Raw genomic sequence first — 16328 nt, 5'->3', positions numbered from 1 at the left:
TTGAAACTCTAATAGCTTAGGTTGTGTTATGTCTTCCTAATGTATTGACTATTTTATCATTATGAAATTTCCCTCTGTCTATGGTAATTTGGGTTAGAAATCTACTTTATCTTATGTGAATATAGCCACTACAGCCTTCTTAAGCTTAGTGTTTGTACAGTATACCTCTTTCTATTAATTTACTTTGTACTTCTGTGCCTATTTAAAGTAGTTTATTTAGGCCGGGCGCGGTGGCTCACGCCTGTAATCCCTGCACTTTGGGAGGCCGAGACGGGTGGATCACGAGGTCAGGAGATCGAGACCATCCTGGCTAACACGGTGAAACCCCGTGTCTACTAAAAAAAAAATACAAAAAACTAGCCGGGCGAGGTGGCGGGCGCCTGTAGTCCCAGCTACTCGGGAGGCTGAGGCAGGAGAATGGCGTAAACCCAGGAGGCGGAGCTTGCAGTGAGCTGAGATCTGGCCACTGCACTCCAGCCTGGGCGACAGAGCGAGACTCCGCCTCAAAAAAAAAAAAAATAGTTTATTTAAACATTTACTTGAGTCTTGCATTTTTATATATTGTATCTGTACCTTTTAATAAGTGTTTATTAACATTAAATGTAATTATTAATAGGTTTCTAATATTTTACATGTTTCCTGTTAAGATTATTTTATAATTGTATTTTAATTTATTGACTCTTTATACTGTTTTAATAATGTTTTTGAGTTGGGTGTTCTAGTGATTACAATATACATTCTTAATTTTTCAGTCTACCTAGAGTTGATGTGCCACGTCACATAAAATGTAGAAATCTTTTAAGTGTGTACATCCATTTATCATACCTGTCTTTTATGCTGTAGTTGTCACACATACTAAATCTACATATATTGTAAGTCTTGTCATAAGTTACAATTTCTGCTTTAAATAATATGTATTTTAAAGAAATTAAGGGGAAAAAATAAAATCTTTTCTATTTATTCACATATTTACCATTTCTAATATTCTTCATTTCTTCTTGAAGATCTAATAGCCTTTCCCTTAAGCCTGAAGAACTTTCTGTAGCATTTTTTGTGTCTCCTGGCAACAAATTAGTTTTCTCTTTTTTTTTTTTTTTTTTTTTTGAGACAGAGTTTCGCTCTTGTTGCCCAGGCTGGAGTGCAATGGCACGATCTCAGCTCACTGCATCCTCCACTTCTGGGTTCAAGCAATTCTCCTGCCTCAGCCTCCTGAGTGACTGGGATTGGGCATGTGCCACCACACCCGGCTGATTTTGTATTTTTAGTAGAGACAAGGTTTCTCCATGTGGTCAGGCTGGTGTCAAATCCTGACCTTGTGATCCACCCACCTCGGCTTCCGAACGTGCTGAGATTACCACTGCGCCTGGCCAGTTTTCTTTTTTTTTTTTTTGAGATGGAGTCTCGCTCTGTCGCCCAGGCTGAAGTGCAGTGGCCAGATCTCAGCTCACTGCAAGCTCCACCTCCCGGGTTTACGCCATTCTCCTGCTTCAACCTCCCGAGTAGCTGGGACTACAGGCGCCCGCCACCTCGCCCGGCTAGTTTTTTTGTATTTTTTTAGTAGAGACGGGGTTTCACTGTGTTAGCCAGGATGGTCTCTATCTCCTGACCTCGTGATCCGCCTGTCTCGGCCTCCCAAAGTGCTGGGATTACAGGCTTGAGCCACCGCGCCCGGCCAGTTTTCTCTTTTTTAAAAATAATTCCTTGGCTGAGTGCAGTGGCTCAGGCCTGTAATCCCAGCACTTTCGGAAGGCTGGGTGGGTGGATCATTTTAGGTCAGGAGTTCAAGACCCACCTGGCCAACATGATGAAACCCCGTCTCTACTAAAAATACAAAAAAGTAGCCAGGTGTGGTGGCACGTGCCTGTAATCCCAGCTACTTGAGAGGCTTAGGCATGAGAATTGCTGGAACCCAGGAGGCAGAGGTTGCAATGAGCCAAGATTGTGCCACTGCACTCCAGCTTGGATGACAGTGAGACCCTGTCTCAAAAAAAATAAAAATCTCTTCACAGATCTTGTTCCACTGTCTTCTGGCCACCTTTGTTTCTGATGACAAGTCAGTGGATATTCGAATAGTTGTTCCCTTTATAGAATGTGTCTTTCTCTTTGGCAGCTTTCAGGTGTGGTGTTCTATGTATTTATCCTGGAGTTTGATGAACTTCTTGGCTCTAAATTTATGCTGTTTAATCAAATATAGGAAAGTGTGAGCCATTATTTCCTCAGGTCTTTTTCCTGACCCGTGTTTCTCTCCTGGGACTTCAGTTACAAATATACTAAGCCTCAGTCTCAATCTCGAGTCTCTCTTCCCCCGCTCCCCGCCACCAAACGGTTCTCTGTGTTCTTCAGATGATTTCTGTAATACAGCTAAGTTGATGGAGAGTCTTCAAACCAAAGTTGCCTTTTGGAGGAGCTGGCATCTTGCCGGAATGGGCCTGCCTTAGTGTCTGCACTGTGCTCATTGGCTATAGAGTCCCCAGAAAGTGTGGCCTAAATGTGAACCTGGTGGCCCCCCCACAGCAGGAGATCTGAGAGGTGTGTTTTTGTGGCTACCACAGTATGTTCTGTTGCTTAGGGAGGATTATTTTTCCAGTCTGGGTAGTTGGAAACAGTTTTCTTCAAATTATGTGGATGCCTGTTCAGATCTTTTTTTTTTTTTGAGATGGAGTCTCGCTCTGTCGCCCAGGCTGGAGTGCAGTGGCCGGATCTCAGCTCACTGCAAGCTCTGCCTCCCGGGTTCACGCCATTCTCCTGCCTCAGCCTCCTGAGTAGCTGGGACTACAGGCGCCCGCCACCTCGCCGGGCTAGCTTTTTGTATTTTTTTTAGTAGACATGGGGTTTCACCGTGTTAGCCAGGATGGTCTCAATCTCCTGACCTTGTGATCCACCCGTCTCGGCCTCCTAAAGTGCTGGGATTACAGGCTTGAGCCACCGCGCCCGGCGCCTGTTCAGATCTTAAAAAGCACACTCACTCCGTCTCAAAAAAAAAAAAAAAAAGCACACTCAAAGGGAGAAGGGAAACATTTAGATTAAGTGAAGGTTAACTTTTTTTTTTTTTTTTAGACGGAGTCTCTGTCGCCCCGGCTGGAGTGCAGTAGCACAGTCTCAGGTTCTTGCCATTCTCCTGCCTCAGCCTCCCAAGTAGCTGGGACTACAGGCACGTGCCACCACACCCGGCTAATTTTTTTGTATTTTTAGTAGAGACGGGGTTTCACCTTGTTAGCCGGGATGGTGTCGATCTCCTGACCTTGGGATCCACCCGCCTCGGCCTCCTAAAGTGCTGGGATTACAGGTGTGAGCCACTGCGCCTGGCCTAGTGAAGGTTTACTTTATAAGATTAGAGGTTCGTCTTTGGGAGACTCAGGCAGCCATGCCCAAATAATTTTTCTTTTGTGGCAGCATGAAGCTGGCTGGGCCGGTGCCCCTTTCCTAATTGGCCTGGTTATCCTCTTCAGGTTGCCAGAGCTCTAGCTGGGCCCTGCTTTATTTAGCATGGGAGTGTGAGCAGCTGTTGCCCTGCTCCCCGCAGGCAAATGGACCTTGACTGGCAAAATGAAAAGACGAGTTTTGTAATTGCCCCCTCTCTTGTAGCATTAAAGGCTAGAAGTAAGGAGGCCGCTGATGGGCAGAAACTGACCATCTTGTCACTCTCATAGGTGGCTGTAGTTCTTCCAGCCCTCACTGATCTGTGCATAGGAATGTTAATGGGCTTTTGCTGTGGGTCCATTTCACTCACCCACACGTTTTGATTTGGAGATAGCTACCTCCCTCCTTCCTCTTCTAGTGCTCATACCGCAAGCTTCCTCATTATATTCCTTTTGTGAGTTCAAATAGGAGTTTGCAAGAGGGAATTAAATATGCTCAGATTACCTTATTGAGCCAGCACCTGTTGGTGATTTTCAAGGTGAAAAGTGCCCCCCCCAACCCCTGAGAAAGTCTAAGAACACCAGGTGTTAATTCTAGGCTGGTTCTCATCAAAATCATAAAAGCATTGCCTTAAACTTTATGGCCTTATTTGTGTGCCTGAACTAGAATACAGGAAAGGATTATAGACTCCAGGCGGCCCTGTGCCAGCCACACTGTTGCTGCAAGCCACCTGCCTATTGGCCTGTTTCTGGGAGGAATCTCTAGATTCAGTCAGTGCTAGTCTCATCCTTGGTGTGTTTGGTATTACTTTTTCTTTGCATTCACCTTCATGAGATTTCCTTTGAGAAAAACTAAATTAATGATGCTCTGTAAAGTAAGCCTACACTCAAACCATTCATAGGTCATTGATTCAGGGTGGCCCCCACATAATACTGATGAGCTGAAGGAAAGAGTGTGCATGGTCATACTTTGGTTTTCCCTGGAATACAGGCCATGTGGTGTGGTGAGCCTTAGGGCAAGGGTTTTAGAGTTTCTGATCTGGGTCTAAATCCCGATTTTCTTCCTTTCTAATAGTGTTTCATCAGACAAGCTCCATAGCCTTTCTGAGCATCAGTCCCCTACTCCTGCTATTAAATGGGGTTGTAGCTACTTTTAGGGATGTTAGGATTAAATAAAGTAGTATGTAAGATTCCTAGCACAGTGCTTAGCAAATTTGTAGTTGTTCAGTAAATGGAAGCTGTTGGAATACTCTACAGCACCATTGTCCAATAGAAATGTAATATGAGCCAGATAATGTAATTTTACTTTTTTTTTCAGTCATTAAAAAGTACAAAGAATTAGCCAGGTGTGGTGGTACATGCCTGCAGTTCTAGCTACATGGGAGGCTGAGGTGGGAGGATTGCTTGAGCCCAGGAGTTGAAGGCTGCAGTGAATTTTTTCTTTTTTTTCTTTTTTTTTTTTTTTTTTTTTTTGAGACGGAGTCTCGCTCTGTCGCCCAGGCTGGAGTGCAGTGGCGCGATCTCGGCTCACTGCAAGCTCCGCCTCCCGGGTTCACGCCATTCTCCTGCCTCAGCCTCCCGAGTAGCTGGGACTACAGGCGCCCACAACCGCGCCCGGCTAATTTTTTGTATTTTTAGTAGAGACGGGGTTTCACCGTGGTCTCGATCTCCTGACCTTGTGATCCGCCCGCCTCGGCCTCCCAAAGTGCTGGGATTACAGGTGTGAGCCACCGCGCCCGGCCTCTTTTTTTTTTTTGAGATGGAGTCTCACTCTGCTGCCCAGGCTGGAGTGCAGTGGCACAATCTTGGCTCATTGCAACCTCTGCCTCTTGAGTTCAAGTGATTCTCCTGCCTCAGCCTCCCGAGTAACTGGGATTACAGGCATGCGCCACAACGCCCAGCAAATTTTTGTATTTTTTGTAGAGATGGAGTTTCACCATGTTGGCCAGGCTGGTATTGAACTCCTGACCTCAAGTGATCTGCACGCCTCGGCCTCCCAAAGTGCTGGGATTATAGGCGTGAGCCACCATGCCCGGCCAATGATGCAGTGAACTTTGAAGGCGTCACTGCAACTCCAGCCTGGGCGACAGAGTGAGACCTCATCTCAAAAAAAAAAAAAAAAAAAAAAAAAAAAAATTACAAAGAAGCAAGTGAAATTAATTTTAGCAATATATTTTATTTAACCCCAAAATATTCAAAATATTTCAAAGTAATAGAAAATTATTAATGAGATAGTTTACATTTGTGTGCTAAGTCTGAAATCTGGTGTGTATTTTACACTTACAGCACTTGTCAATTCACAGTGGCTACATTCCAGGTGCTTAATAGCCCTGTGTGACTTTCAGCTCCTGTATTAGGCAGTGCCCCTCTAGAACACATCTAAGGCAAGGCAGTGAGCACAGCAGAACTGTCCACCTTAATCCAAACACATGTGTACAGAGCTGAATCAAAACCAAATCAGGCTGGGAAGACCTGGGGCTTTTAGCACGCTCTGCCCTTCCCTGAGCCACCCTTGTGATCAAGTGGAACATATGTAAAATAAAAGCTTTATGAGCAGTCAGGTGTCTTTCCTGTGGGGACTCCTTACATGCCAGGCTTGCAGAGGTGCAGAAACAAGTGTGAAAGCTGTGGTTTGTGAATCCTAACCTTGGCTTTGCTGGTGCAGGGCTGGGTGACCTCATCTGGCAAACTGCGGTATCTGTTTACTTTTGTGAATTGAGCTGTGAGGCATAGCTGAAATTTGCATGGGGGTGACAAACAGACTTTAAAGCATCTTGCGAAAAAGTAAGGAATTAGGAGTTGTAGACAAATGCTCAATGAAAACAGAGTGTGATGTTGGGTATTGCACCAGACCCTAGTGCTGGATCCCTCAGTTTACCGAGTAGATCATTTGGTCCAATTACAGAGTAGCATAGGAATGGCGATTACCCTGGCATGTCCCATCTCTCCTTGTTGAAGTTCTGCTTTTTTTTTTTCTTTTTTTTGAGATGAGGTCTTGCTATGTAGCTCATGCTAGAGTGCAGTGGCACAATCACAGCTCACTGCAGCCTCCACTGCTGGGGCTGGGACCACAGGCATGTGCCACCCTGTCCAGCTAATCTTTTAAAAATTATTTGCAGAGACGAGGTCTCACTGTGTTGCCAGGTTGGTACTTAATCTTTTTTTTTTTTTTTTTTTTTTTTTTTTGAGGCGGAGTCTTCACTTTGTCGCCCAGGCTGGAGTGCAGTGGCGTGATCTCGGCTCACTGCAAGCTCCGCCTCCCGGGTTCGCGCCATTCTCCTGCCTCAGCCTCCCGAGTAGCTGGGACTACAGGCGCCCGCTACCGCGCCTGCCTAATTTTTTGTATTTTAGTAGAGACGGGGTTTCACCGTGTTAGCCAGGATGGTCTCGATCTCCTGACCTCGTGATCCGCCCGCCTCAGCCTCCCAAAGTGCAGGGATTACAGGCGTGAGCCACCGCGCCCGGCCGGTACTTAATCTTTCAAGACAGCTCACAGGCTTCCTCTTCCAACTGTGAGCCTCAGTGAGGAAACAGTGGGCTTGTGGAGTTTATTCTGCAGCCCTCCAGTCTCCAAACATTAATTGTGCATGTCTGATCAGGAAAACATTTGGGGGTGCATCCCACATGATGTCACTCATCTGTCAGAGCCCTCCATCGGCCTCGGAGTACAAGCCCACACACTTACAATGACTGGCCATCCCCTCTTAGGCTGCACGCCTCTCCCCTCTCTGACCTCATCTACTCCTCCTCACTCCACCGCAGTCCTTGCTGTTTCCGGAAGCAACCAAACACACTATGCTCCCCCGGCATGGCACTGACTGTCCCTCCTCCAGGAACAGTCTTTCCCAGACATCCCCAGGGAAGACTCTCTCACCTCTCACTCCATTTAAAATGGCAACCCGCGAGCCCCGTCACTTTCTTTCCTGACTGGTTGGTTGGTTGGTTGGTTGGTTTTTTTTGAGACGGAGTCTCGCTCTGTCGCCCAGGCTGGAGTGCAGGGGTGCAGTCTCAGCTTACTGCAATTTCCGCCTCCCGAGTTCAAGCAATTCTCCTGCCTCAGCCTCCCAAGTAACCCAGACTACAGGCTTCCACTACCATGCCCAGCTGTTCATTCATTCATTCATTCATTCATTCATTCATTCATTCATTCATTCATTCATTGTATTTTTAGTAGAGACGGGGTTTTGCTGTGTTGGCCAGGCTGGTCTCAATCTCCTGACCTCAGTGATCCGCCCATCTTGGCCTCCCACCACGCCCAGCTGACAGTTTTATTTTTTTTGAGACGGAGTCTTGCTCTGTCGCCCAGGCTGGAGTGCAGTGGCGCGATCTTGGCTCACTGCAAGCTCCGCTTCCTGGCTTCAAGCAATTCTCCTGCCTCAGCCTCCTGAATAGCTGGGATTACAGGTGCGTGCCACCACGCCTGGCTAATTTTTGTATTTTTGGCAGAGACAGGGTTTCACCATGTTGGTCAGGTTGGTCTTGAACTCCTGACCTCGTGAACTGCCCGCTGTGGCCTCCTAAAGTGCTGGGATTACAAGCGTGAGCCACCGCGCCAGGTCCTGACAGTTTTTTGTTTTTGTTTTTGTTTTTTTAATATTACCCCTTATCATACTTTTTTTTTTTTTTTTAATTAAATGTCCCTCTCTCCTCAGAAAATAAGCTCTGCCAGGGCAGAGAGTTGACCTGTTTTATCAGTGCCGGATACCTAAAATGTGCTCCATGAATATCTGTTGAATGAATCCAGTGTACTAATATGGTATTTGTAAAACAACAAATGGAATTCCAAGTAAATTCACCATCTCTCAACAGACCACGTGACATGTTCGCTGGGGTGTATGTACCTGCTTTGAAACATTTGCTTGTAGAAACGGGTGTCTTTGAAAGTGGTTGAGGAAAATGAGTGGGACTATTTTACCAAAATCTGAGAGCAACTGAAGGGAGCACATGATTGGCAATTCTATAGAAAGGGGTTCTGTTGAGTCACTCACCACCAGCCAACCATTAAAAAGGTTACCCGTTTCTGAGGAAGACTCTTCCTACAACCACTAGAGAGCGCTGTGCACTAGCAAATGCCAGCCAAAGCCGTCAGGGAGAGACTGCTGGGGAAGATGGGGAGGTGGTGGCTATGGTAGTGTTGCCTGGCAGTGGGGTAGCGGGTAGCAGTGGGGTAGCGGGTAGCTGAATGGCCAAATCCTGTGAGACCCACCTTTCCCCATCCTTATACTCCCCCACACACCATAAGTGGCAGACTGATGATTAGGTGCAGCTGGCCAGGGTTGGACTAGGCTCTGTTCTTTCTGATTCTTGAATTCTCAGATTTAGCTTTAGTTTTCACTGTACAGGTGGTGAATAAATCATTTACTGTCTTGCTGAATATCCCATAACGTTATTACTTCTGTCCTCAACAAACAACGTTATCTTAATCATTTGTTGTTTTCCACTAGAGGAATTTGAGTATCTGTGTATGCAACCATGTCTTTATTTTTGTGTTATCAAAAATAAACCTGGGGCCGGGTGCCGTGGCTCACACCTGTAATCCCAGCACTTTGGGAGGCCGGGGTGGGCGGATCACCTGAGGTCAGGAGTTTGAGACCAGCCTGGCCAACACGGTGAAACTCCATCTCTACTAAAAATACAAAAATTAGCCAGGCATGCTTGTGGGTGCCTGTAATCCCAGCTACTTGGGAGGCTGAGGCATGAGAATTGCTTGAACCCAGGAGACAGAGGTTGCAGTGAACCAAGATCACACCACTGCACTCCAGCCTGGGTGACGGGGCCAGACTCCACCTCAAAAATAAAAATAAAAATAAAAAAATAAATCTGGGGGCATATATAGCTGTGCTGTGTGTAGCTCTGACATATTTATTTGTGACTGGCTCCTGCATTTCTCCTTGGTGGGAAATGTACGTGTTGACATTAGGATTCAACTCGGTTATTACGCCCAACCTGAGCTGCTCTTAGACCAGGCAGGCAAAAGAGACCTCTGCCCAGAGTCTGCATCTAGAAAACACAGAAACACAAGGCTAGGGGAAGAGGAGGACAAAATCCCAGCCCTCACCCTGGAAATTCAGAGGAAAAGTGGCTGCTTTTGTTCTAGGTTCATCTCCCCAGATCATCCTTAGTGTTCAGGCAGATGGGGTCCAGGAGGCGTCCTTCCTCCCCAGCTCCATTCACGTAGGTGTAGTTAGGGGGGCTCCTAGAACTGCCTGGAAGTCCTGAGTGGGCACAGCAAGGTATGGGGAGGAGACTCGTCCACCCAGCTTCCGAGGAGTTGACAGATCCTTCAGGCCAGCCCCTGTGCTGTGGCAGCACGATTTCGGGGGCCGTGTTTCTGTGGTTGTGCAGGAGGATGAGGCTGTAAGGTGGGCCTCCGCGGCTCCATGCTCCAGTTTTGTCTTCGTGCGAAGAGACTCAGGGCACATACTGACCGACATGATCAAAGTGAGCATCAAACCTTAGACTCCCAAAGTATATTTATTTGAATAAAATATAACTGTTAGGCACTTTGGGAGGCTGAGGCAGGAGGATCTTTTGAGTCTCAAAGTTCAAGACCAGTCTGGGCAACATAGTGAGACCTCATCTCTATTAAAAATATGGATAGATAAATAGACAGATAATCACTGTTATATTTTTCTATATTGGAGTTCTGTATAAGATTGTATTGACAAAAGCATTCACTGATGAAAGTTTGCAGGCATTAATTTTTATATCACTATATAGAAATAGGAATTTTGGAAAAATGGATAGCTCTTAACTGAGTCAAGTGGGAAAAAAGATGGAAATGATTCTGAGATACAAGAATGAAATATTGTACCTGTTGTCAGAAGAGGAAGGACATAAAATTTTTGTAGAGATTGTAAAATCATTAATGCAAAAACAAAGATTATGCCTAGGAAAAAATGACAAGAAGGAAAATACAGGTTAGTGTTTCCCAAAATTTTCCTCGGCAGTATGAAAGTGGATTGTTTTGCCCTCTTCCCAATCTTATATGTTATTCTAAGCTTTCTATGCTCGCTCTGTCACCCAGGCTGGAGTGCAGTGGTGTGATCTCAGTCTCAGCTCACTGCAACCTCTGCTTCCTAGGTTCAAGCAATTCTCCTGCCTCAGCCTCCCAAGTAGCAGGAATTACAAGCATGCACCACCACGCCCAGCTAATTTTTGTATTTTTAGTAGAGATGGGGTTTCACCATGTTGGCCAGGCTGGTCTTGAACTCCTGACCTCAGGTGATCCACCTGCCTCGGTCTCCCAAAGTGCTGGGATTACAGGTGTGAGCCACCACACCTGGCCCGGATACACTTTTAGAATAGTAAAAAAAAGTTAGGGCTTTTTTGTTGGAATATGTATATCATGATGATTTACTTCAATTTTATTCAACAAGTGCCTGCGGAGCACCTGCTCTGTGCTCTGCTCTATACCAGCCTGGGATGCCTCCCTCACTGAGAGAATCTCCTAGCAAGAGCAGGTGGCGATGATGTGACTGCAGTTGTTGTACACACACAACGTGCAGTAATGAAGTGCAGTCATCAGGAGAGTGGATGGAGGTGTGGCATTCCATCTGGTGGAGTGAAGCGAGGTCACTGGGGAGGTGAATTGAGCCCTGGGTTTTAAAAGCTATCTCCCAACCCAGGCAAAACATGGAGGCCAAATGACAAGGTTCTTAAGAAGAAATGCATTTCCATGCCACACAGCGATGTATAAATAAATCCTCTCCTACTTAGAGCCAGTGCCCAGGGCTGGCTGAGGTGGCGAAGTTTTGCTGCTGGGTTCCCCCCATAATCTCCCTCGGACTCTCCCAAGCCTCCTCCAACACACAATCTGAATAAAACACTGCTCAAATGCCTTATCTCATTTGCTTTGCACTGCAACCCTTCAACATAGATACTGTTATCATCCCCATTTTACAGGTGAGGAAACCAAAGCTGACAAATATTAAGTAAGCAGCCCAAGGGCACGCAGGTCAGAGAGGGCAGAGCCGGGGCGAGGCCGAGGCCTTCCAACTCTGAGTCCACAAGCTTCCGTTCTGCCTGCGGCCTCCTTGCCGCCGACCCTGCTCTGGTCCAAGCTGGCGTCAGTGGGGCTCCCCCTCTGAAGGGTGGTCCTAGAGTCCTACCGAGGCCAGCTTCCCTTTCCTGAGCTTCCTCCCACCCCTTGGGAACCAAGAGCTTCTCCCTACTGTGGACTGGTGGCTTTGTGTTCAGCCCACCTGCAATCAGAGTCCACCTTGTGCCTACCCCAGGGCACAGCAGCATGGGCTGACCACTGGGACCTAGCTACAGAGAGCAGAGGCTCACAGCCCATTCAACCTCTCCAAGCCTCAGCTCCCTTGTTTGCAATTTATAGGACACAGGTCCTGCCTCATATGATGGTTTCTGAAACTCTGCAGATGATTTCCCTAAAGCACACATCACAGTGCCTGGCGCCTTCCTGTGCTCAGGGACTGGAATGTCGCCCTCTACCATTAGACAACGCCCCCCGGGAGTCAGGAGGAAATGCAGCTCACTGAGCCAGGCTCCACTGGAAAGAGAGCTGAAGGGTCATGGGGTCTGAGGCCAGGCACCCTCAGACCCCATGACTGGACTTGGGGACTTGCAGTGGCCTTGCCTGTCGGTTTTTTTTTTTCCGAGACAGAGTCTTGCTCTGTCATCCAGGCTGGAATGCAAAGGTGCCGTCATAGTTCCCTGCAACCTCAAACTCCTAGACTCAGGTGATCCTTTCACTTCAGCCTCCTGAGTAGCTGGGACTACAGATGTGCACCACCATACCTGGCTAATATTTATTTAGTTATTTATTTTTTGTAGAGACGGAGTCTTGATATGTTTCCTAGGACGGTCTTGAACTCCTGGCCTCAAATGATCCACCCACCTTGGCCTCCCAAAGCGCTGGGATTATAGGCATGAGCCACTGCACCCTGCCTTGTTGTCCTGTGGATTTTAAAATCTTGTTGTTGAAAAAAATGATGTATCTTTTGTTTTCTTTGAGACAGGTCTCACTCTGTTGCCCAGGCTGGAGCTCAGTGGCAGGATCTCAGCTCACTGCAAACTCTGCATCCCAGGTTCAAGTGATTCTCCTGCCTCAGCCTCCCGAGTAGCTGGTACTACAGGAGCACTACCACGCCCAGCTAATTTTTATATTTTTAGTAGAGATGGGGTTTCACCATCTTGGCCAGGCTGGTCTTGAACTCCTGACCTCATGATCCACCCACCTGGACCTCCCAAAGTGCTGGTATTACAGGCGTGAGCCACTGTGCCTGGCCTAATTTCTGTATTTTTAGTAGAGACGGGGTTTCACTATGTTGGCCAGGCTGGTCTCGAACTCCTGATCTTGTGATCCGCCTGCCTTGGCCTCCCAAAGTGCTGGGATTACAGGCGTGAGCCACCGCACCTGGCCAGGATTTCCTTTCTTTTTAAGGCTGAATAATATTCCATTGTATGAATAGACTACATTTTGTTTATCCATTTGATTTGTTTGTTTTGAGATGGATTCTCACTGTTGCCCAGGCTGGAGTGCAGTGGCCTGATCCCAGCTCACTGCAACCTCTGCCTCCAAGGTTCAAGCGATTTTCCTGCCTCAGACTCCCAAGTAGCTGAGATTACAGGTGCACACAACTATGCCTGAATAATTTTTGTATTTTTAGTAGAGGTGGGATTTCACCATGTTGACCAGGCTGGTCTCGAACTCCTTACCTCAAGTGATCCACCGGCCCTGGCCTCACAAAATGTTGAGATTACAGGTGTGAGCCACTGCGCCTGGTTTGATTGTTTTTTTTAATGCAAATCAGACCTTGTCACTCTTTTGCTTGAAGCTCCTCAGTGGTTGCCTATGGCTGTCAAGGTCAGAGCCTCACCATGGCCTGGGTTTCCTCCTGTGGTCCCTGGCCCTCGCCTCCTGCTCTATCCTTATTGTGAACCACGCCAAGCCCTTTCTCAACCCCGCCCCTTGCTCCCTCTGTCTGGAACTACCTTCCCAGTCCTTTTTTGCACTGTTCATTCTCAAGTCACCTCCTCAGTGAGCCCTCCCTAGTTGCTCCCTTTCATCACCCTGTTTTCTTCCTCCCCATTATCTGGTTTCCCTGGAGGCTTTTGGAATGTGGGCTTCATGGCAAAGGCCTATTAGGGTCACTGCTGTGTTCAAGGCTCAGTAAGGATGCCTCGGTGCGCCTGACTGCGGAACGGGCCGGCTGGCTGGGGGTGTCACCTGGCGAGATTTGTTGTCACTTGCTCACTTGTCCTAGATGCTGTTTATAAAAATACTAACAGAACCAGGCACGGTGGCTTATGCCTGTAATCCTAGCATTTTGGAAGCCCGAGGCAGGCAAATCCCTTGAGCCCAGGTGTTTGAAACCAGCTTGGGCAACAGGGCAAAACCCTGTCTCTACTAAAAGAAACCAAAAAACAAAATTAGCCAGGCATGGTGGTGCGCATATAGTCCCAGCTACTTAGGAGGTTGAGTGGGAGGATCACCTGAGCCTGGGGAGGTTGAGGCCGCAGTGAGCTATAATTGCGTCACTGCGCTCCAGCCTGGGTAACAGAGTGAGACCCTGTCTCAAAAATAAATAAATAAATAATAAAGTAATAGTAGAAGGTGGTGTATGGCCTTGGAAAAGGCTGAGTTCGACGGCTAGGAAGGCTAGTTTTCCCCTCTCTTCCTCTTCCTCACATTCATACCCTCCAGATCATGGTGCTGAACTGAAGGTCTCAGTTTCTCCTTACGTCCCATCAAGGAGGGTGATGCTGACAGCAGGCATCCTCTCCTGACTTCCCAGCAGTTTTGTGAAGATGTGGGGGAGAGGCCAGGCATGGTGACTCACACCTGTAATCCCAGCACTTTGGGAGACCGAGGTGGGTGGATCACCTGAGGTCAGGAGTTCAAGACCATCCTGGCCAACATGGTGAAACTCCGTCTCTAACAAAAATACAAAAATTAGCTGGGTGTGGTGGCAAGTGCCTGTAACCCCAGCTACCGGGAGACTGAGACAGGAGAATCACTGAACCCAGGAGGCGGAGGTTACAGTGAGCTCAGATCACACCATTGCACTCCAGCCTGGGCGACAAAGCAAGACTCTCTGTCTCAAAAAAAAAAAAAAAAAAAAAGGAAAGAAAGAGAGAGATGTAGGGGAGAGAGAAATGAAGAATATCGGGGGGAAATGAAGAGCTTAAAAAATATAACTACAAAATCTTTTAGCCACAGGGGGAAAAAAGCAAGGGCAACATAAATAATTTGAGATTTTTCTCCAGAGAAATAGCAAAAGTTCCACTCATCTCCATTTAGAAGTTTGTAATGGGGAGAAACATATTCCATAAATCAAAGAGTAATTTATTTTCAAATTACATATGTCTGTAGAAACACATAAAATTTATACAGAAAGATGAAGAGATTATAAGAAAAAAAAAAAGTCCTTAATTTCTTTTTCTTTCTTTTTTTTTTTTTTTTTTTGAGACGGAGTTTCTCTTTGTTGCCCAGGCTGGAGTGCAGTGGCGTGATTTTGGCTCACTGTAACCTCTGCCTCCAGGGTTCAAGTGATTCTCATGCCTCAGCCTCCCAAGAAACTGCGACTACAGGCACGCCCCACCACTCCTGGCTAATTTTTCTTTGTATTTTTAGTAGAGACAGGGTTTCACTCTGTTGGCCAGGCTGGTCTTGAACTCCTGGCCTCAGGTGATCTGCCCATCTTGGCCTCTCAAAGTGCTGGGATTATAGACATGAGCCACGGCGCCTGGCCCCTTAATTTAGAGTAAAGGCAAGGACCTAAGTGATATTTTTTATGTGTTGCAAATATCTCCTCCTACTCTCAGCTTTCCATTTCCTTAATGATGTCTTAAAAATTGTATTAATATAAGATACATACAGTATGAAAATGAATAAATCATAATGTACAATGTGATTTTTTTTTTTTTTTTTTTTTTTTTTTTACAAATGAACTGTGTAACCAGCATCCAGATCAAGAAACGGAACATTATAAGAACTCTAAAGCCCTGGAGACCGCTTCTGGTCACCACCTTCCAAGGGTACCATTATCCTGACTTGTATAAATGGAATCTGAGAGAATGCAAGTTTTCTTTTGCATATATTATGTATGTGGGATTCCGCATACTGTTTCATTCATTCATGAGTAGTGGTCATTCATTCATGTTCGTTGCTTTATAGTATTCTAGTGTGCCCCAATTCATCCACTCTACTGTTGATGGACATTTGGATAATTCCCAGTTTGGGGGTATTATTAATGGTGCTGCTATGGAACATTCTCTCTCTCTCTCTCTCTGTCTAGCAATTTTACTGAACTGGTGTTGCTCCTTGCGGAGGAGGACTAACCCATAGGCACTGTGCCCAGAGTCAGCCTGAACATTCTAGAACTTGCTTTTGATCAACACCTTGTATTAGTCAGGGACAGAACTAGAGGGATGGAGCTAATAGGATGTATGTATATATGAAAGGAAGTTTATTAAGGAGAACTGACTCACAAGATCACAAGGTAAAGTCCTATGATAGGCTCTCTGCAAGCTCAGGAGCAAGGAAGCCAGCAGTGGCTCAGTCTGAGTCTCAAAACCTCAAAAGTCAGGAAGCTGACAGTGCAGCCTTCAGTCTGTGGCCAAAGGCCCAAGAGCCCCTGGCAAACCACCAGTGTAAGTCCAATAGTCCAAAAACCAAAGAACTTGGAGTGTGATGTTTCAGGCAGGAAGCATCGAGCACAGGAGAAAGATGAAGGCCTGAAGACTCAGGAAGTCTGCCCTTCCATCTTCTTCTGCCTGCTATTTCTAGCTGCACTGACTGGCAGCCAATTGGATGGTGCCCACCCAGATTGGGGGTGGATCTGCCTCTCCCAGTCCACTGCCTCAAATGTTAATCTCTGGTACCACTGTAACAACAACAAAAAAACACCCAGAAACAATACTTTGCATCCTTCAATCCAATCAGGTTGACACTTTTTTTTTTTATACAGAGTTTAAGAGGCTGGGGTGCAGTGGCGTGAT

The sequence above is a fragment of the Macaca fascicularis genome, chromosome 1 (assembly GCF_037993035.2).
Source record: "Macaca fascicularis isolate 582-1 chromosome 1, T2T-MFA8v1.1".
Classification (NCBI taxonomy): domain Eukaryota; kingdom Metazoa; phylum Chordata; class Mammalia; order Primates; family Cercopithecidae; genus Macaca; species Macaca fascicularis.
This window is presented reverse-complemented; position numbering follows the sequence as displayed.